Source organism: Pleurodeles waltl, chromosome 4_1 (assembly GCF_031143425.1).
Source record: "Pleurodeles waltl isolate 20211129_DDA chromosome 4_1, aPleWal1.hap1.20221129, whole genome shotgun sequence".
Classification (NCBI taxonomy): domain Eukaryota; kingdom Metazoa; phylum Chordata; class Amphibia; order Caudata; family Salamandridae; genus Pleurodeles; species Pleurodeles waltl.
In genome coordinates this window covers 357,457,104-357,478,951 of record NC_090442.1, presented here as the reverse complement: position 1 = coordinate 357,478,951, position 21,848 = coordinate 357,457,104, and the positions used below count along the sequence as shown (strand labels likewise).

The window sequence follows — 21,848 nt, the reverse complement described above, 5'->3', positions numbered from 1 at the left end:
GACACCCCTTACCGCCATCCTCTTCCTGACGGTGAAAACCGCCAGAAGAACGAGTTACTTACCTTCGGTAACGATTTTTCTGGTGGATACATTAGCTACCTGTGGATTCCTCACCTAATGAATACTCCCATAGCGCCAGCATTTGACGGAAATCTTCTTACTAGTCTCTGCACGTCGACGAGGACGTCACTCTAGCCCACGCGACGCCGTCTGACGTCATACAGGCAATAAGAAGTCCTCGCCGACGTGCCGATGACAGTACCAACATTTTTTACGTGCATGAGAATAATAATAACCCAATGCAATGAAAGAGCAAAGCAACATCTCTTAATATTGTAAATCACACAACATTGCAATAAAATAGCTGTAGATTTAATATAACTTTTTTTTTTTTTTTTTTTTTTTTTTTTTTAAACAAATAAATATATTTATACATACGAATCATGTATATACCCAATATATATATAGATTTATATAAAAATATAGACATATATACAAATATCATACATGCAAAATGTATTGCAACTTTGAAGACCAAAAGGAGCACACTCAAGGATTGCTTGGAGAGACCAAAAAGGCAACGGGGAGGCGGGTGGGACCGTGAGGAATCCACAGGTAGCTAATGTATCCACCAGAAAAATCGTTAACGAAGGTAAGTAACTCGTTCTTCTGATGGATACAACTACCTGTGGATTCCTCACCTAATGAATAGAGTCCCAAAGCAGTACCACGCCCGGCGGTGGGTGCCTAAATGGTCAAACCAAGAAATCCTGCAGCACTGACCGTGCAAAATGACCGTCCCTTCTGACCTCAGAGTCCAAACAGTAATGTTTCACAAAAGTGTGAAGGGACGACCAAGTTGCGGCCTTGCAGATGTCGACCACAGGAACACCCCTGGCCAATGCCGAAGAGGCCGACTTAGCTCTGGTGGAGTGAGCTCTAATGCCCTCAGGCGGATCCTTCTTTGCCAAAGAGTAACAGATTTTAATGCAAAGAACAACCCACCTGGAGAGTGTTCTCTTGTGGACTGCCTTTCCTCTCCTCTTGCCCACGTATCCGACAAACAGCTGATCCTCCAGCCTGATATCCTTCATTCTGTCGATATAGAAGCTCAACGCCCTTTTTGGGTCCAGGCGATGTAGTCTTTCTTCCTCCTTTGAAGGATGAGGCGGAGGATAAAACGTGGACAAAGTGATTGTCTGAGCCAAATGGAAGGGTGAAACAACCTTCGGAAGGAAAGCAGCCTTGGTCCTCAACACCACCTTATCCCCATAAAACGTTATATAAGGGGGTTTAACCGATAAGGCCTGCAACTCACTCACTCTCCTTGCAGATGTTATAGCTACCAGGAATACTGTTTTAATAACCAAATACCTTAAGGGGCAAGAATGCATAGGCTCAAAAGGGGACCCCATAAGGAAAGTCAGGACCAAGGACAAATCCCATTGAGGCATAACGAATGGTTTTGGAGGATATTGATTCAGAAGACCTTTCAAGAATCTGAGAACAATAGGGGATTTAAATAACGATGGTTGGTCTGGAAGACAAATGAAGGCTGACAAGGCCGACAAATAACCCTTAATGGTAGCTACTGCACAACCTTTCTGCGCTAGAGACAGTGCAAAAGACAAAACATGTGACAGATGAGCATGTAAGGGATCAATCTGTCTCTCTCCACACCACATAACAAATTTAGACCACCTATTAGCGTAGATAGATTTAGTGGAGTGTCGCCTGGCCGCTAAGATAACATCCACTACATCAGGCGGGAGAGAGAAGGAACTCAGGTTGCCCCGTTCAATCTCCAAGCATGTAGGTGCAGACTCTGGAGGTTGGGGTGTAAAACCTGCCCCTGCGACTGCGAGAGGAGGTCTGCCCTGAGAGGGAGATGGAGCGGAGGGCACAGTGAGAGTTGGAGAAGGTCGGAGTACCATACCCTCCTTGGCCAATCCGGAGCTATTAAGATGACTTGGGCCCGGTCTTGGCGAATTTTCCTCAACACTCGAGGAATCAAGGGTATGGGGGGGAAACGCGTAAAGCAACTGGTCGCACCAGGTTATCTGAAACGCGTCCCCCAACGCTCCCTGCATCGGATACTGGAGGCTGCAGAATAACGGGCAATGCGCGTTCTCCCGAGTGGCAAACAGATCTATCCGAGGAAACCCCCACATCTGGAAGATTAAACAGACTTGATCTGGATGGAGACGCCACTCGTGGTCTGCCGAGAATTGGCGACTGAGACTGTCCGCACGTACATTCAAGACCCCGGCCAGATGATTTGCCACCAAGCAAATCTGATGGTCCTTTGCCCAGGACCATAGCCGAAGAGCTTCTCTGCAGAGAAGGTACGACCCTACTCCTCCCTGTTTGTTTATGTACCACATCGTGGTAGTATTGTCCGTCAGGACCTGTACCGACTGACCACGAAGGGATGGGAGGAAGGCCTTGAGAGCCAAACGTACAGCCCGTAACTCCAACAGATTGATATGAAACACCTGTTCCTCTGGAGACCAAAGCCCTTTGATCTCCAGATCCCCCAGATGAGCTCCCCATCCTAGGGTGGAGGCATCCGTTATTACCGTGGCCACTGGTGGCGACTGCGCGAACGGCTTCCCCTGTGAAAGATTGTTGCCCGCAATCCACCACTTCAATTCCACAGCAGCATCTCTGGAGATCTTGACAGTACCTTCTAAATCTCCCTTGTGTTGAGACCACTGCCTTCGGAGGCACCACTGAAGAGCCCTCATGTGCCAGCGAGCATGCGTGACCAACAGAATGCAGGAGGCGAACAGACCGAGCAGACGAAGGACCTTGAGGACTGGAACTACCGCTCCATTTCGAAACATTGGAACCAATTCCTGAATATCTTGAATCCGCTGAGGCGGAGGAAAGGCTCGACTCAATGTTGTATCCAGTACTGCCCCTATGAACAGGAGGCGCTGAGAGGGCTCCAGGTGAGATTTGGGCACGTTCACCGAAAAGCCCAGGTCGAACAACAACTGGGTTGTTGACTGCAGATGATGCGACACAAGCTCCGGGGACTTGGCTTTGATCAACCAGTCGTCCAAGTAAGGGAATACTGCTATCCCCTTCCTTCTGAGCTCCGCCGCAACCACTGACATCACCTTTGTGAAGACTCGAGGTGCTGAAGTAAGACCAAACGGGAGGACCGCAAACTGATAGTGCTGCGACCCTACCACAAACCGGAGATACTTCCTGTGCGACTTGAGTATCGGGATATGAAAGTAAGCATCCTGCAAGTCGACAGACACCATCCAATCTTCCTTGTTCAACGCCAAAAGCACCTGTGCTAGGGTCAGCATCTTGAACTTTTCCTGTTTGAGGAACCAATTCAAGATCCTCAGATCCAGGATTGGTCTCAACTGACCATCCTTTTTGGGAATCAGGAAGTATCTTGACTAACAACCTCGACCCTTTTCCTGCTCTGGGACCAACTCTACCGCGCCCTTTGAAAGGAGGACTTGAACCTCCTGTTCTAGCAACAGGAGGTGTTCTTCTGAACAATAAGATGGGCGGGGCGGGATGAGGGGCGGGAACTCCCGAAAGGGAAGGGCGTAGCCTTTTCCCACAATGCCGAGAACCCAAGTGTCCGTTGTGATAGACTTCCACTTGTGGAGAAAACGCTGTAATCTTCCCCCTACAGGAGAGGAGTGAGTGGGAAACGGTGGAAGCCTAAGGCTGCTTCCCCTGCTGCACCCCTCCAGAGGACGAGGAAGAGGCAGAGTGCTGTTGAGAGGCTCCTCTGGTACGGAGCCCACCCCTCCCCCTCCCTCTAAATGACCTATAGGGGAGGGAAGAGGCGGGTTGCTGGAACCTCCCCCGAAAGGAAGAGGAATAAGAGCCACGCCCAAATCCCCGAAACCTCCTGAAAATTCTAGAAGAGGCAGAGGAAGAAGGAGCTTGCAGTCCTAACGATTTGGCTGTGGCTCTGCTCTCCTTAAATCGTTCCAAGGCTGAATCTGCCTTGGCTCCAAACAGTCTGTCCCCATCAAACGGGAGGTCCAGCAGGGTCGACTGCACATCCGCAGAGAACCCTGAGTTTCGGAGCCAGGCCTGTCTTCTTGCCACCACAGCCGTGCCCATCGCCCTGGCCACCGAGTCGGTCGTGTCCAGCCCAGACTGGATAATCTGGGTCGCGGCAGCCTGGGCGTCCGAGACCACATCCAAAAGACCCTGGGGAAGCTCCGTGAATGAAGACGAAATATCATCCATCAGCGCATGGATGTACCTCCCCAGAATGCACGTGGCGTTGGTGGCCTTCAACGCCAAACTGCATGACGAAAATATTTTCTTGGACTGCGCATCCAGTTTCTTGGAGTCTCTGTCTCCAGGCACCGTCGGGAAGGAACCAGGCGCTGACTTTGAGGAACAGGAGGCTTGCACCACCAAGCTCTCCGGCGTAGGGTGTCTAGAGAGAAAGCCAGGGTCAGATGGTGCAGCTCGATACCTCCTGGCCACAGCCCTATGAACGGCCGAGGAAGACACCGGCTTCTTCCACACCTCCAACACCGGATCCAGCAAAGCCTCATTAAATGGCAAGAGAGGCTCAGCTGCAGCAGAGGCCGGATGCAATACCTCTGTCAGCAAATTCTGCTTTGCCTCTGCCACCGGCAAAGGCAGGTCCAAAAAGCTCGCTGCCTTCCTCACCACAGCATGAAAGGAAGCAGCCTCCTCCGTATATTCCCCTGGAGATGAAAGGTCCCACTCAGGGGAAGTGTCCAGCCCACTGGCTGTATCCAGACCATGCAGTCCGTCTCCAGAGTCCTCAATCTCTCCCTCCTCTAGGACTCGCTGGTACTCTTGCTCTTCTAAAAGACGGAGAGCACGCCTCCTCGAATGAAGTCTCTCCTCGATACGTGGAGTCAACATGGCCTCCGCCGACGTCGAAGAACGGCGCCGATCTCCAGAAGCATCTGACGCCGCGTCCGGCGCCACAGGCAGCTTCGGCGCCGAGGCAGGAGCCGGAGGACGAGGTCTTGGAACCGATGGACCAACCGGAGTCACAGGGCAAAATCCTGACTTCGACGGAGGGGCAACCTCCGGGGCCGAAACATCCGAAGCCACCGGAGCGGCCACCGACGCCGGCACCGGCGCCGAGCCCACATTCCCAAAAGGGAGAAAGGGCATAAAGGGTGCCGGCCGAAGAGGCGCAGGATCACCCAACGAAAAGGCCAAGGGCCCCGAAGGACCAGCCGGAGCAGCTCCTGGAGCCATCTGCTGAAAGATGGTATACATCGCATTAAGAAACGCGGTACTATCGGCTCCAGGAGTGGGAAAAGCCGGATACTGGGGTGCCTGGAACGAGGGCGACCCCGACGCCGGCCTCGACGTCTGCGACGCCGGAGAAAACACAAGAGGCTGCACCACCTCAATCACTGACGCCTGACCAGGTGAAGCCGGTGACGCCGGAGAGGGCAACGGCGTCGATGGATGCGGCGTGACCGTGGGGCTGACCTCCCAAGTCCTCCGACGCCGAGCCGAAGGTGACCTCGAACGAGACTCCTTGCTGGAGTGACGTCGTGAGTCTCTACGGCGCCGGGAGTCTCGATGACGCCGGTGAGACCTTGGAGAAGAAGACTTCTTATGATGTTTCTCCTTCTTCTTTGACTTTGCCATGAATAACTTGGCCTCGCGCTCTTTGAGGGCCTTCGGATTCATGTGTTGACATGAATCGCAAGTCGAGACGTCGTGGTCGGAGCTCAAACACCATAGACAGTCGGAGTGAGGATCTGTAACTGACATCTTGCCCCCACACTCTCGACAGGGCTTGAAACCCGACTTCCTCTGAGACATTGTTACCGCAGAGAAGACTACGCAGCAGACAATACACTGTAACCACGAAGGTAACAGTAACTCCCTCGAAGATAACCGTTTCGAATGCACGGAAAAAAGGGAACTGTCATCGGCACGTCGGCGAGGACTTCTTATTGCCTGTATGACGTCAGACGGCGTCGCGTGGGCTAGAGTGACGTCCTCGTCGACGTGCAGAGACTAGTAAGAAGATTTCCGTCAAATGCTGGCGCCATGGGAGTATTCATTAGGTGAGGAATCCACAGGTAGTTGTATCCATCAGAAACAGGCTGGCGGTAAGGGGGTCATAATCCCCAGGGCAGCGCTGCAAGCAGCGCTGCCCTGGCGGATTATCGCCGCCGGGGCAGAAATGGCGGAAAACCGGCGGTCCGACCACGGCTTTACCGCCGCGGTCAGAATGGGGAAAAAAGCACCGCCAGCCTGTTGGCGGTGCTTTCAGTCATACTAGCCCTGGCGGTCTCGGACCGCCAGGGTCAGAATGACCCCCTAAATGTTGTATTTGACAGTCAAACAAATATATGCAGAGTGGTTTTACTGTGTATGCTAACTTTGCACTACTGTATTACTTCACTTCAGCTGTGAGGATACAAGGGGATTCAGTAGATTCACCATACGTTTGGGGTCCCACAATATTGTAAAAAAAAAAACAAAAAACATTTACAGTTATATAATGTCTTTCTTTTGAAATCATCGCTCCTACATTGAAGTAACTATCTTTACCTTTACCTTTAGTGCTGCAGTGTCAGAGCCCTTTTCTCCAGTCACTGCTGCAGCGCAGGTTCTTCCCCCAAATAACTGAAACCGTGAGCAGAAGCCACAGACAGCCCTGCTCTGAGACCCGTGTGGTCACCCATTGCAGGACATTCTGTTGTTGCATGGCCAGACCTTGCTTCAGATTTGATAACACTAAGTCAAGGAGCAGGTTGTTCAAGCTAAGTAAATGTCATTCAGCATTCGAAATGCAATAATGGTCTGTTGCTCTTTTACATTAGCTAAGTTAACATGCCTTTTTTGTTAATGGCATTTAGGGTTAAAGTCCAGCCAATTTGTGAAATCCTTCTCTTTTAAAGTTATAAATGAATTTCGATTTTAAAGTTAAGCTATGTACTTAGCCTCCTCTTGGCACATAAAGTCTTCTGTAAATGTTAGAAAGATATTTGGTGAAGTAAAGTTCCAGAAGCCAACACATTAATCCAGGTTCTAAAGAACATTTGTGCTCATTATTAATAATGCAAGTTTTATTAAGCCCCTGCTGTGAGATATAATTGCATCCATCTCTTCCTGTTGCAAAAGTGCACACATAGAGAGTGACACATGGTGAATGGTACTGGCCAGCATGTTTGAGAAGTTATAAATGAAGCAAGGGGTACCCATTCCCAATTGGTGCAAGGGACTTTTCTTTGAACCACAAAGAGCAAATACCCAGGGAGCCCAGGAGAACAGTACTGGCACTCTTCTAGACACCTGCCTCTGTCTTCTCATTCAAAATACACCACTTCAGTATCTAGAGATCATCGCTTCCCAAAACGAATTTAATCCAGGAAGCACTCAGCATCATAGACGTATATGGATGAATGCTGCTGGAATCAAGGGCTTTCTTGAGGTTGCTGTGACAACTCTCCTCTCTAGGTAGCTTGTGACTTCTTGTTAGAAGTGTGGGTGATAGTGCTAGAATTATCAGTGCAATAAGTGAATGATGGGTTCACATCATTGTGTCAGCTAGCAGCAGCGAAAGCATGGTGTCCTAAAGGCACTGAGTGGGTAAAAAAGGAGGCAGGTTAGATACCCTCACTAACGTGCAAATACAGTAATTCTTAAAACAAACCAAAACGTTACAGGTTTGCAAAAAAAAAACTAATTTCACTTCTGTAGACTTCTATGCCCTTAATACACAGAAAGTGGTGATCAATAAAAAAAAGGATATCCATCATAGACATTAGAAATGCAACTACTTCAGCAAAATAAGTGAAGTAAAATAAAGTTTTGGTTTCTTCTTGGGCTACAAAAGCAATTTGACACATTCCTCTGTTACCCTTCAGCTGAAGCAACAGTCAACGAGAGAGGGGGCGTCCAACTTTTTTCTGTTGATTGCTATGCGCTTCATGGGTGACCAATGCACAGAGTAAAGGCTTGGCTAGCCATGCCCCTGCGCACAGTGCCATCAAAATAGGTCAATAAAAATGTATTTGAAAAGCTGCTCTAGGCAAAGGATTGCATTTTTATCCGAAGGATGCCGTTCTTTTTCCTGCACACCGTTCTTCTCGGCGCGTGGTTAGGCCATCCGCGGTCTTGTACCGAAAGCTGCCCTTCCTCAGGAGTGAGGTGAACCGTAGGAGCCCCGAGACTGCAGCACTGTGCTACCGAACTGGCGCTGCAACACGAAATAACCGCCTCCTGTTCTACACGTCCACTGCTTTAAACGTGGAAACAGTCCCTTGTCGGTATATCACTATAAACACGTGTGTTTTTTTTTTTTTAAAGATTTTACATAGTAATCTATTGTAATCCACTAGAGAAAAACACATAGGCAGACATTTTAAAATATCACAGTGAAAGTGTAAGAGAAACTAACAGTAATATAACATGTAATAATGAATCTAAAGTAAATTGAATACATTGATAAAATACAGTCACACGCCGGGCTACTGAAGACCCAATTCTTCAAACGTTATCAAGTTAACCATTTCCAAAAATGAAATAGTAAGACATATGTGCTCATTACTAGGGCATCTGCACTGAAACCTGATACACCGATAACAGCAGATGCACACAAAGAACATACTGCACAGTGGGATGGTACAGCTTAAAAGCAGATTTGACGACTTGCATTTGCTTTCATAAAAAAAACGAATATTAAAAATATTCCCTTCATTCAGATAGGATCCCAGTGATGTTACAAAAAGGCCATCACTAGAGACAACATCTCAGAAAAGAGTCTGCGGTTTCCAGAATACCAGTATGCTGAAGTCACGCAAGCGGCCATCAGCAGCGTTCTCTAAAGGCCCTTTGTGCATTCTCAGTTACATGATCCACCAAAAATGTGCAATATCGTCCAGCCATCACAAATAATGGAAGAAGCAGACTTGGTGTGGGTCGGCTTCAACGGAAGAACTGTTGCTCGGTCCGATTTCACAAACATCTCCTAAAATTCCAGTCACTTTATTAACATCAATCGCAAGTTATTACATCTAGGGGGTCAAACGAGCACACTTGCCCGTTGCACTGCGCACTAGTGAGTAAAAATGTCGGTGTAAGCAATAACATGCAACCATTTTACCAATGAATACCACTACATTTGTAGTGCTAGTACGTCGGGCCGCATCAATTAGTTCTATGAGACACACTACAAGCGCCAACATATAATAGCCATTAATAATAGTTTTACAACTAAGTACAAGGCTGAGAGTAATACAGGGTGTGATCACAAACATCACAGGACCAGCTACACCTCTTTAACAGTACACCCCCAAAAATCGATGCATGGGAAACTATAGCTGTGTAGTGAGAGAGAAAGCTGCCACCCAAAACAGTGTATTTTGTAACACTAAGGCACGTTACATGTGGTCCATCACCGTTGATGTGCTACTGACAATAGCAGAGACGCCTTGCCACAATAGCTTGGTTAACTTCCTCAGATATGATAGGTTGTCCTACTCCCACAACATGCCCTGTGCTGGAAGACAGGGTGTGTTCTTCAGCTGCAGAAAGAGGGTGGAACAAATACAGGACTGAGTGGTGTGGTCATTGCCTGATCAAAGTAATGTGATCATCATTACCGGTCACCCCTTAGTAGACGTAGTAAAGAATCTTGGGGTTAACCTTGGAGGCAGACCGGACTGTCCTTTTAAGTCAATGGAGTAGCAATACCCTGTTAATATGAACTGCGTACTTTGAAAGCTATTCTTCCTTGCTACACCCACCAATTCACATTTCTGCTTTTGCTGCTTTGGAGACTCACAAATGGACAACTGCAAAGTGTGTAGTATGCCCTTCCTATGTTCTTGGTGCAAAGGTTGTAAGCGGGTTAAGGACAGTGCTGTTCCCCTTATCTCTTGGGCCAGGTGCTTTGAAAATGAGGGTCCCCTGCTTCGAGCACTCTCCTGGATAACATATAGGAGCCTTAATCCTGCACCATACAGTTGTTAAAATATCCCCAGCACCACCCCTCCCGAAGACAGGATTTGTCAGTATACCCTCACGTGCACATTGCACTAACAACATTCTGGCGTACTAATCTCTCCTCCTCCCTCCAGGCAACCCATAGTTTGCTCAGACAATGTAAGAGTAATACTTCTTTCACTGTCCACACCCCAGCTCTGTAGAACATCCTTTCACCTTTGGCTGATGTGCTCTTATGGAAAAGATAAAAACTTGCTCTTCCAACAATCTGAATAGATCGGATTAGTAATAATGTCTATCTGTAGAAAGCCTAAGCACCAAGAAACATGTTGAGTGCACTGTAACATAAGAACTTGACGACTGTCCACATCTGTTTCTTTCAGCCATGGAGACTGTATTTATTTTCAGTGATCAAGCTTTTCCCAAATACCTTGGGAAACGTGTCTTGGGAAACCAAATATCCAGGCTACATTAGTCTGCCATGATGTGGTGAATTGGCAATGTGTATTTCAGCTTAGCACCGGTTATTGCGCCCATCCACATCTCAACTGATCACCCGTGGAAAATGCATCTGTTTTTCAAGTTTGGCAGAAGACGTGGAGAGTAATTTGAATGTGCATGTACTTTCAGATTCTGCACACTTGGGCTGCCTTTAATTAAAAGGGAGAGTGCCAGCACTTCTCTGCGGGGTGTATTACTTTAAATAAGATGGCACTGGCTCTAAGTAGCTGCAGGTACTCTGGGACAGAGTGCACCTCTTTGTTTATTGTTTTACGCTCACATTACTAATCTATGGCCTACCCAAAAAACATCAACAAAGCGCACATTATATGAGGATTTAAAACTACAACGGGGAACGATTTGACAGGAATTTTTCCTGAGACTGCAGGGCTTTCCATGAATCGGTTTTTGAGGATTCTCCTCGAGTCCGCTGGCAGACAGCTACATAACTGCGCCCACCACTTAACGCACCCACTATTTACGGAATATATTCACAGGATACCAGGCTGATCTGGGCATACCTGTCGTGCCATAACAGGACCACGCTGAGCGGTGCTGACGTTGTTAACAGAAACGGCTAAGTCAAAAGGAAGTCCGGGTGCTACAGTCGTGCAAAGTATTTGTGTTACACCAATATAGCTTGGATTTCACATCTGTAATTCCAAAGATACACGCTACACCACATAACTTTCAATTAAAAATGAAACGTCGTAACTAAAGGTCAACATCCCACATGCGACGTGTGCACATCAGCGGCACTCTGAAGTAAATCACAGCACACTAGACGAACGAACGTCTTTGGAAACATGCTACAGAGAGGGCACTCATATCAAAGCATTTCGTACGAGTGAAGCGACGCCTGCCCCTTTTAGCCAAACAGAGCTGCGTGTCTGGAAGAAGCAGTGCACTGGGCTGGAGCCGAGTATAAAAATCCAAACAACTACCCTGCCGCTTCCATCACCCCACTTCAGAACAAACATGCACGTGCCGCTCGAGACACCCCAGCGCACAGCCCGCGGGTCGGAGGGACGCCATACTCACAGCCTGCCGCAGCCCGGACGGGGCGCTCTGTGCAGAGGCGGCGCGCGGAACGGCGGGGCTGGTCCAGGCTCACAGGCGGTCCAGCGCACAAAGGCGGGCGGGCGCGCGCTCAGGGCCCATTGAAGCTGCTCCCCCGAGCCCTGGAAACCCGACACCGCCTGATGTCACGGCACCGAGCGCATCATCTCACATGCACCACCGCATGGCACTTGAACAACCACCCCCACTCCCGCTACACGCGTTAGGCAAATGGGGGCACTTCAAAGTCAGGGGAGACCAGAAGGAGGATGTGACAGAGGCGTCAACTTCGCAAACTGGCCTTGATGTGATTGCCAGGTTTATGTACGAAAGCATTCCCGATTTACATAAATCCTCCCGGTAACCACATTAAAACAGCCTTCGTCGAGTCTTCAGCATTGCAAAGGCACAAGCAATACAATCAAAAATATTCTGGTGCTCACGCCGTGACAGCAAGCGGGAATGAGCGCACCTAAGTTTTCTCGCCCGGTCCTTCCAATAAACCGTCAGGTGTTAAAACGATAAAGGATAACGAGGTGGCCCGCGCTCACCGAATCTCTTTAAAAATATCAGTGTTCTCGTGTATAAGATCTAACCACAACAGATAATGAAATGGACTAGGCAGTCCTAGGAAACCGGCAGGGTGCTCCGGGATCTGGTCGAAGACTGCTTCGCACGAGTAGGAAGGAACGGGAGTCCGGGAAGAGAGAAATGTGAAACGGACTTCACTTCATGTGTTTCACTGTGAATATCCGCTCCCGGCAGCAAGGGACCGCGCAGCACCGGCGAGGAGTCTAGGAGCCAGCCCACCGACGGGGAAAGGACATTTCCCTGTCCGGCCCGACGGCACAAGAGCAGACCCTCCTCCGACCCCCCCGGGAGCTGCACCCCGCCGTCCCAGCATCCGAGCGCTGCGAGGCCTCCGGGAGGCTCAAGCGCTACACAACTCCAAATAACAGAACTAACTGTCCGGCTCCTATCCCCGACTGTCAGCTCCGCTCCTCCCCGCCCGGCACCCTCTCACCTGCGCCCCGGCCCCGCCGCCGCCGTCTCTCCCTCCGCCGCGGCTCTTTGTTTCTTTCGCGTTGCGCGAATACTAGCTCGGCGGCGGCCATCTTGGGTAAGGATCTGCGCCATATTGAGTCGGGACGTCAGCTGTGCCCTGCAGTGAAAGCCGCCATTTTAGATGAGGGAGCAGCGAACGCGCCCACTCCGTACCTGGCATCTGAACGGGTAACCGTAGGAGCCATTTTCCCACAGGGTCACAACCGTCGCCAGTGAGGTCGTACGCCATCTTGGTGATGACACGCTCCCTCTCCAGTGGAGACATCTGCATTAGCGGCCGTCTTGGAAAAGGACGAACTCCGTCCAGAGTGAAGACTGCGCCATCTTGGATAAGGACGTACTCCGTCTAGAGTGAAGACTGCGCCATCTTAGATAAGGACGTACTCCGTCTAGAGTGAAGTCTGCGCCATCTTGGAAAAGGACGTACTCCGTCTTCTGTGAGGACTGCGCCATCTTGGATAAGGACGTACCCCGTCTTCTGTGAGGACTGCGCCATCTTAGATAAGGACGTACCCCGTCTTCTGTGACGACTGCGCCATCTTGGATAAGGACGTACCCCGTCTTCTGTGACGACTGCGCCATCCCGGGGACTACGGAGCCCGTAAAATAGACGAGTCCCCAGGGAGGACCCGAAGCGGCTGGCCCCACTCCGCTGAGCTGAGCCGTGCTTGCCTCTGACACCCTGCGGAGAGAAGGAAAGCGGAACACCGGTGACCTGATCGGGGTCAAGGAACAAAACTGGCGAGGCCCCTTGACTTGGGGCCCCTGGAAAACTAACTCTAGAGACCCCTACTCGGAGGTCCGACAGAGCACCACTGGGGGCACCTGAAGACAAGATTGTACAAACGCAGCATTAAGGTGAGAGCCTCTGGGAATATAATGGAAACACCCCTGGTCCGGGGAATCACCTGGCGAGTTGAATTGAACCAGATCCCAGCAGGGACTATTTCCAAGACTCTGCACTAAGAGGGGGGTTTCAAGACCAAAGCAAGAGTAAAAGCGATCCAACCAGTTTCTTTCTGACCCCAACTATGGATTGTGGGCTCTGAGAGTAACTCCACACCTTGCCCCATCACTCGAGCAAACCACAACGATCTGTAGGGAAACCACCTACATTTGGCACATGCACATCACCGCAAAATGGGTAAAACGGGCCAACACCGTGCAGTACAGTCCTCTAGACTCTAAGGGCACTTGGAGGTAGTTCTGTCTGAGGTAGGAGTGAGATGCACTCCTTGCACCATTTCTTCACAGCTTCACAACAGTTGCAACGTTTAGGTTTGCGCAAGTACGCACGCTGGTCTTTCGCTGTATTGGCAGCAGCCCCAACATTCTGGACACAGGGCATTTGAGCCCCTTTGGGTTGGCCAGCTGACTAGGGGTTCCTGGTGGTTTGTAGGGCGTCAGGCCCCATTGTGTATTTGTGGTGCTAGGAAATGTATTTCTGGTAGTTTGATTTTCAGACCCTGTTCTGGCTACCTCTAAATTGTGTTTTATGATTCTGAGGTTCTGGCATACTTTGGGTTATGCTAGTGAAATTATGTTCCACCCTGTGCTTTTTGCCCATAATGATGCCGATACTTAGGAGATAAGTATCTAATATTAGACTGTTGAGATTTGGGGCGTACAATGTCTTTGATACCTATTGTGATGCTGTGCTTTATGTGGTTTATATCTCAGGATGATAAGTACAGTGATTTTCCTCTTACACCACTCCATCTCCTATCCTATCTTGTTGAATCAGCCCTGTTCTGAAGTAACAACCTATCCCTAATCGCCTCACTTTCCTGTCTCCACAATAACTCAGGTTCCTTCACCCGATGTCTGGATTACGTGCCCCCTTCTTGCCCTCATACTTCTCCGCACCACCACCGTCCTAGTAACACCATTCCCTTTTCCCCACCACCCTCCTCCTCCACAATTTCCCAACATGGCCACCGCTCGAATTAAGTCTGGAATTAATTGCTACAAAATCATCTACCCTTCTAACCTGTCTAAAGCTGCAACAAAACGTTTCAAGCATAACACCATTGAATATTTCCCCGATTCCCTTTTTGTCGATCAGTTTTACAATGGTCGATATGGGGGGCTCAAAAATGATCTAATTTTTTTCACGCACGACATACCCTCTTGGTCTACCAGCTTTTACAATTCCTTTAACGTCACCTCCTCCTCCTCTATCCCCCATGGGAAACAGCTAAAAATTTCCGCCTCTGCGTGTTTTAACGGCTCCCTCACTAACTCACTCTATAACAACGGTTCTGTTATGATCCAAGCCAAAGACACCTGTCTCTCTCTCTTTGACCGCCTCTTCCCTTCCCTACTCCCCTCCCCCGCTACCGGGCTATCCCTTGACTCTCCATCTAGCTCCACCAATTACTCCCTTTCTCCTCCCCTGACCCCCCCACTCTCCAACAGGCTGCACCCTGGGGAGGCACAGGTCGATCCTCTTCTCTCCCCTCTTCTCTCCCCTCGCATTCTTCCCCCCTCACAGTTTGCCCCTCCCCTCTTCACTTCACTTCAGCCTTACCTCTAGCTAACACACTCCTCGTCCATTCCGCACCGTCCCGGCACTCCATTCTCATCTCCTCCCCCCTATCCCTTCCAGCCACCCCCCTCCTTAGACCACCTCTCCTCCAGCCCTCTCCCCCTGTCTATGTTCCCTACGCTCCCCTTGTTCCCTCCTCCGCTCTTCTTTTCCGCCCACTCCTCCCCTCACTATGTACCCCGATTTCCCCGCAAATACATTCCATCTCTCTCCCTCCCCACTCTCCTCCAGCACTGCTGTGCTACCCCCTTTCCTCCCCTGGTAACCCCTTCCCTCCCTCGGACCGAGCAGAATCACTTCCTTTCTTCAACTTCCCTTTCTCCCAATCCCCCCCATTCTGCCCGATACCCGCTCCATCACAGCCACCTCACTTAGCTGCCAGGACCTATCCAACTCTATCCAACTCCCCCCCTTCCTTTCATACCTCCCTAATCCCTATGACTCCTCACACTCCTCCCCTCTCCTATCGCCCCACCGCCCCACTCCTCTACTATCGCCCCCTAGTTCTGCCCTTAATTCCTATCCTTCTTGCAACGCCAACAACGACAACTCTCCTCTCACCCCTGGTGCACCAACTCCTGCTCTCACCCTAAACCTTTCCCCACCTCTGAACCCTATACCCCTACTCCCCTCCCGTTCCCCCACCTCTTCCTGCCGTACACTGCCTAGTGCACCCCCTCCTGTTTCCATCGAGCCACCCATTACGCTGTGCTCTTCCTTACTCTCTCTGGAAAAAAAGCTAGGCTCTCTAATCACCGCCATCTCCCAACTTGAAGCTACCATTTTAGTTTTAAGCTCCAAGATCTCGACTTTTCCACACACCTCAATTCCTTTGGCTAACACTCACCCTTCCACGAGATGCACCTCACCACCACACCCCACTATAGCTAAACATAGCCAGTCGTCTGCAAATCCACACAAGCACTCGAACGCCACCCTTCCTTCACTTCCACTTCCCAGTAACCCTGTAATCTACACTATTCCGACCATCTCCTCTGTCAGAACCACTCGCCCACCTAAATCCTCCCGAGCGCCCTCATATAAGCACAATATCCCTATCACCCCTCATAGCCCAAGTGCCCCCGTCACCAAAACAGTTGCGTCAGAGCTGCGCTGTCTGCTTCACAACTGCAGATCTGCAATAAAACACAAACTTGAAATCTCCGATACCATCAACCTGCACAATATTGACATGCTCTTCCTCACAGAGACCTGGTTCAACGATACCTCTCACTCTATGTTTGATCTCCTTGTACCCACAGGCTATTCTATACTTAGAAATGACAGAATTGACAAAGTGGGGGGAGGTGTTGCGGTCATCTTTAGAAACTCCCTTCAACTTAAGGCTCTTCCTAACAGCTCCTGCCACACTTTTGAATGCCTATCACTTGAGCTTCAATTGCACAACCGCTCACCTCTCAGATTCCATGCTATTTACCACCCGCCTGGTAGCAGCCCTTCGTTTATGGAGGAACTCACGGACTGCATCAGCGACCAATTCACGCAAAGTGACAATCAGATCTTCGTGGGTGACTTCAATGTCCACTGGGGCTCGCCTCAAGACACAAATGCGAATTTGCTGGCCACCTTCCTCTCTGCAAACGATCTTATCCAACACTGCACAGAAACAACACACTCTAAAGGCTCAATCCTAGACCTTGTCATTTCTAAAGCAGGCTTGCTGACTATCGCTACCCCTATTCATGTAGACTGGTCGGACCACCTCCTCATCCCATTCTCTCTTCACCTATCACACTCTATAACTCTGGGCCAGCCTAAGAGGGCTACTTCCTGGTTCCGTGACACTAAAAATATTGACCTCAGTACCCTCTGTAATTCTGCCTTGCTATCACTTCCAAGGCCAGACCCGGACCTAGATGTCAACGAACTCACCTCCCAATGCCTCACAGTCCTTGCAGTCGAAATCAATAATGTCGCTCCTCTCCAAAGCAAAAAGAAAAGGCCCACTCCCTCAGCACCTTGGTTCAACAAATCCCTCTATGAAGAAAGGAAGCTCATAAGAGCCCTTGAGAAACAATGGAGACAAGCACCCTCCACTGAAAATTTGGCCACGCTTCGTTCAGCAAGATCCAAGTACCACAATCTCATCTTCCTTGGAAAAGCGTCGCACTACAAATCCCTCCTTGACTCAGCCAAAAATAGACCCAAAAAACTATTCGACCTCATCAAGAACCCTAACAGCTCTCCCCCAACCTCCAAATTGGAAGATTCCACAAAGAAAGCAGCGGAATTCGCTATATTCTTTGACGAAAAGGTAAAATCACTTGTAGATCAGGTCATTCATCCTACCCCCACAGAGGAGTGCAAATCCTTAACCATTTGGCAAAACTTTGACCCCATCTCTGACGATGCTCTCCTTAAATGCATCCTCGATACAAAGCCCTCTAACCATTCTCTTGACCCCATCCCTAGTGCCATTGCCATTGACTTCTATACTAATTCTCTTTCCTACTGGACCACTCTGGTCAACCTCTCCCTCAGTCAAGGCTCCCTTCCTGTGTCCTTCAAAACTGGGCAGGTCACCCCTCTGCTAAAAAAAACCACTGCTGATGCGAACGACCTCAACAACTACCGTCCCATCACTAACCTACCCTTTCTTGCGAAAATCACAGAAAAATGTGTAGCGAAACAACTCTCTCGCCATATCAAGGAAAATGATCTTCTTGACAATTTCCAGTCTGGCTTCATTCAAAACCGCAGCACTGAAACAGCCCTGCTGCTAGTGATTGATGACGCGCTGCGGATACTCGATTCAGGGGAGTCTTGTCTTCTAATTCTTCTTGACCTTTCTGCAGCCTTTGACACTGTCAATCACAACACTCTCCTTAACACTCTTCAACAGAGAATGGGCACGGAGGGCACTGTGCTCAAATGGTTTGCCTCCTTCCTCTCTGATAGATCCCAAATGATCAAAATAGCGAACAGTCTTTCAGCTCCTGTAGCAGTCAGTCAAGGTGTTCCTCAAGGCTCCATACTTGCACCCACACTGTTCAATCTCTATTTAGAACCGTTGGGAAATCTGCTGAGTAAATCCGGGATCCACTATCATCTATATGCGGATGACACTCAGATTTACCTTAAGGTGGCCTCCAATCACGATCTCTCCTTCCTTAGCTCTACCCTCGACTCCATTCAAAACTGTATGGTAACTCATCAACTGATCCTGAATCCCTCCAAAACAGAATTCCTCCTCCTTTCCTCCTCCCTTTCTCATCCCCCAGTGCAAACATGGATGGATCAGATCAATCTAATGAACAATAAGCCCATCATTGTCGAGAGCGCAAAATCCCTTGGTGTCATTCTCGACAAAAAACTTAATCTACTCTCCCACATTAACTCCATTGCAAAGTCTGCTCGACACCAACTGCGCCTTCTTTGGGGGATTCGTCGCTTCTTCCCGGAGTACGACCTTAAAACCCTGGTCCAAGCGCTGGTTCTCTCCAGATTGGACTACTGCAACTCTCTTCTTACTGGCCTTCCCAAATCCCACCTTTCCCCCCTGAAGTCTATTCTCCATTCAGCAGCTCGTTTCATATATGGGGCCAAAAGAAGCGACCACATCACACCCATTTTATCCACCCTCCGTTGGCTTCCCATAGAGGCAAGATCTATCTACAAAACTGCATGTATCACCCACAAAGCCTTGCACTCCTCCTCCCCTCGCTACCTGGTGAATAAACTGAAACTCTCTGGGGGCTCCAGACCATCACGTAATGCAGAAAAGTTATTGCTTGAACCTCCCATTTTCAAGAAGGAAAGATTGATGGCCCAATCCTTTTCAGGCAACGCGGTGAGAATCTGGAACTCACTTCCGCCTCAGCTTCGGACCACCACCTCTTCCCAGGCCTTCAAAACTGACCTCAAAGCTCTCCTCCTTCAAAGACACTTCCAAAGTTAATTCAAGCCCTCTGTTTTCAGAAGGAAGTCCTTCCATTATAGGATATTCTGTTCTCCATGCCTATAGAAGTGCCTTCCCAGGGTGTTTTTGTGTTTTGAGTGTCTGCCATTTAGTGCAGTATTTTACCTCTACCTGTATCTTGTACTCGTTTGGAACATGCACACGGCACCTTTCCTTTTCAACGTATCATTTGCTACCTCTTATATCTTGTTTGCTTTTGATACATGCACAACGGCCACCACTGCCTCATGTAACGTAACTATTGTTTTAGTGTTTTGAGTGTCTACCATTGATTGCAACTTTTTTTTACCTCTATTCGTACTTTATTTACTCTTGTAACCTGCACATGTCACTTTTTCCTCTCATAACGTATCGTTTGCTACCTCGTTTATTTTTTGCTCTTGATACGTGCACAATTATCACGATTGCCTCTTGTAATGTAACGCTTGTTTTTGTAACAGGCTCACTTGTAATTTGTCTCCTCTTGTATCTTTACTTTGCCTATTGTGAAGCGCTCTGACACCTTCGGGTAAAGTCCGCGCTATATAAAAACGCATTAAATAAATAAATAAAAATAAATAAAAATAAAATAAATGCATAACTCACCCCAAGAATCGACAGCGTACAATGCAGCACACATAAGAACACATCTGCCAACGCAACAATGCCAACTCAGTTCTGCAAGTGAGCCAGAGAAGTTTGTGTTTCAGATCCGCATACCTACGTCCATCAGAATATTACTTATGCACTCAGAAGGAAGCTTTACCGTGTTTACCCTTACACGTCTAAGTTCTCCATTTGACAATTAGTCATGCGTTCCATTGTCCTCTGAATTTAGCAGTCCCATTTTCCTTTTATGGAGAAGGCTCTCACCGACAGTGTTTGTTTTACCAGTGTTGTTTATTTGGGGGTAGCCTTCAGTTCTTGGAAATGGAACCAACTCGCTACCTGGCGTGCTAAATGCCCTGCCATCTGATATGGCGGTTCTGGGCTGCGAGTGCCGTGTTCCGCTTAGCCCCCTTACTTTGCCATCTTACACCCTGCCGTGAGGCATCCCAAGGTGTGTGGCTTTTGTCCGCACACCCCCTTACTAGGTGTGTCCACCAATGATTTTTTGGTAAAACTTTCGCTGTCTTCCGCCACGCTGCCAGTGAGGCTCACGTCTCCTGGCAGCTCCCCCTTCGTGTTTTTTTTTTTTTTTCTCCCATTTTTTATGCCAGACTAGCCGCTAGGTTGGACCAAAAGATGGTCAACCCTTCCTCTGATAAATGTACGCCGTCCGGCGCATAGAGCTCTGGTCTCCTCAGGTGGATCAGGCCATGCCGGATGCTTTCCCACCCGTTGTATTTGCAGTACTTGGCGACTGCCAGGTTTAGCTTTCTCCTGGAGTTATCCACCGCACTATCTGAAGTTGCCCCACGCCACCTGATCCGGGGAATTAGCTCTGACCAAATGATGGTGGTGTGTCCTAGCCGCCTGGCGATGCTCCACAGGACCTCTTTTATTTTGTAGAGGAGTGTCTTCCTCCCCAACGTGGTCAGGTCGTTGCCCCCCAAGTGGATGATAATGGCGTCCAGGTGTTCTTGGGCGGATTCGATAATTTTTTCAATTGCAGCCTGGAGCTGTGCCCATCTCATGCCTGGAAATCCCCACCACCGTATCCTGTTTGCTGGTCTGTCCTTTGGGTGCAACCTTCCGTTCCGTTTCCACCATGCCTCCAGTCTGGAAACAAATGAGTGCCCTATGATCCATGTGACCTTGGGGGGTGCCCCCGCCCCTGGAATGACAAGATACCGTCACAATAGGTGAGGCCGAATGTAACTTTTGAAGGCGTTGGAACGCCATCTACCAACTGCTTTGATTGCGTTAGCTTCAAGCCCCAGTGCGGCTGCGGTTGTGGCTGCCCCGATGCGAAATGAATGGGCACTGAAATCCGCCACTGGGAAACCTTCCCTCCCTAGGGCTTTCCGCATGACCGCGGTGAACTGGAACCTGCTCAGGTTGTCCCTGTTGGCATGTTTGAACAGGGGGCCTGGCGAGCCTGCAAATACTCTCCTATGCTGACCACTGGGCAGTACTCTGGTTGGTTTATGCGTTTTAATCTGATGCTAGTGCCCTGGCCTGCTTGGTCCGTTTTGGATCGTCTCAGGGTTAGCCGTACCTCTTCTGGTTCTAGATGACAGTCCCCGATCTGCAAGCATGACTTGTCTCCTGAGAGCTTGGCAGCTGCCGCCAGCTCGCCCACCCTGAAAGCCCCAAAGAACGCTGTGGTGAAGGCTGCCCTGAAAAGTAGCTGCTCGTACCGGTCCTCCGCTACGAGCTGCAGGGAATTTATTAGCTTAGTTAGTTTGCTGAAATCAATGGGGCGTCTGGTGTCTTTTCTGCACCCCTCTAAGCGTTTCCAGCCTTTCATGGCTGTTTTTATATAGTGCGAGCCGGTGGGGTCCAATCCCAACTGTAATTTTGAATGGTGGGCAACCGCCGCAAGGTGTGCTTGTGCCCAGGACTTGGTTTTTCCCTGTTCGAATGCCCAGAGGATGAAATGCTCTGCTGCTCGCCTGGTTTCTGCGGCATTGGTTAATGATTCTAAGCCCCCCATGTCCATAAAAACCTTGGTATACTTATCATACCTCCGCTGGGTTTCAGGCGTGAAGGCGCTCTTTACTAGAACGGACAGGTCTGCTCTGCCAGATCCCATAGCTCTACTGGGAAGGTGGTCATCCTGTGGTTTGCCTCTGGAGCGAGTTTCCTGAACCTGTCCATCTGAGAACGAGAAAGGGCGTCCGCACGTGAGTTCTTTGCGCC

General features: G+C 49.4%; 1 protein-coding gene across 23 annotated transcripts in view; it reads right to left on the bottom strand.

The window, feature by feature from the left end:
* Window positions 1-21,848, bottom strand: part of PLEKHA5 (pleckstrin homology domain containing A5) — a 991,819-nt gene that overhangs the window by 632,459 nt on the left and 337,512 nt on the right. For 2 of the 23 annotated variants that reach the window (XM_069228502.1, XM_069228512.1), the window contains exon 1: window positions 11,494-11,573. The exons of 20 other annotated variants lie outside the window; for them this stretch is intronic. The gene's annotated coding sequence lies outside the window, so the exon portion shown is untranslated. Of the gene's footprint in view, window positions 1-11,493; window positions 11,883-21,848 lie in introns of those variants that run through there. One more of the 23 variants, XM_069228504.1, reaches the window with a different exon arrangement.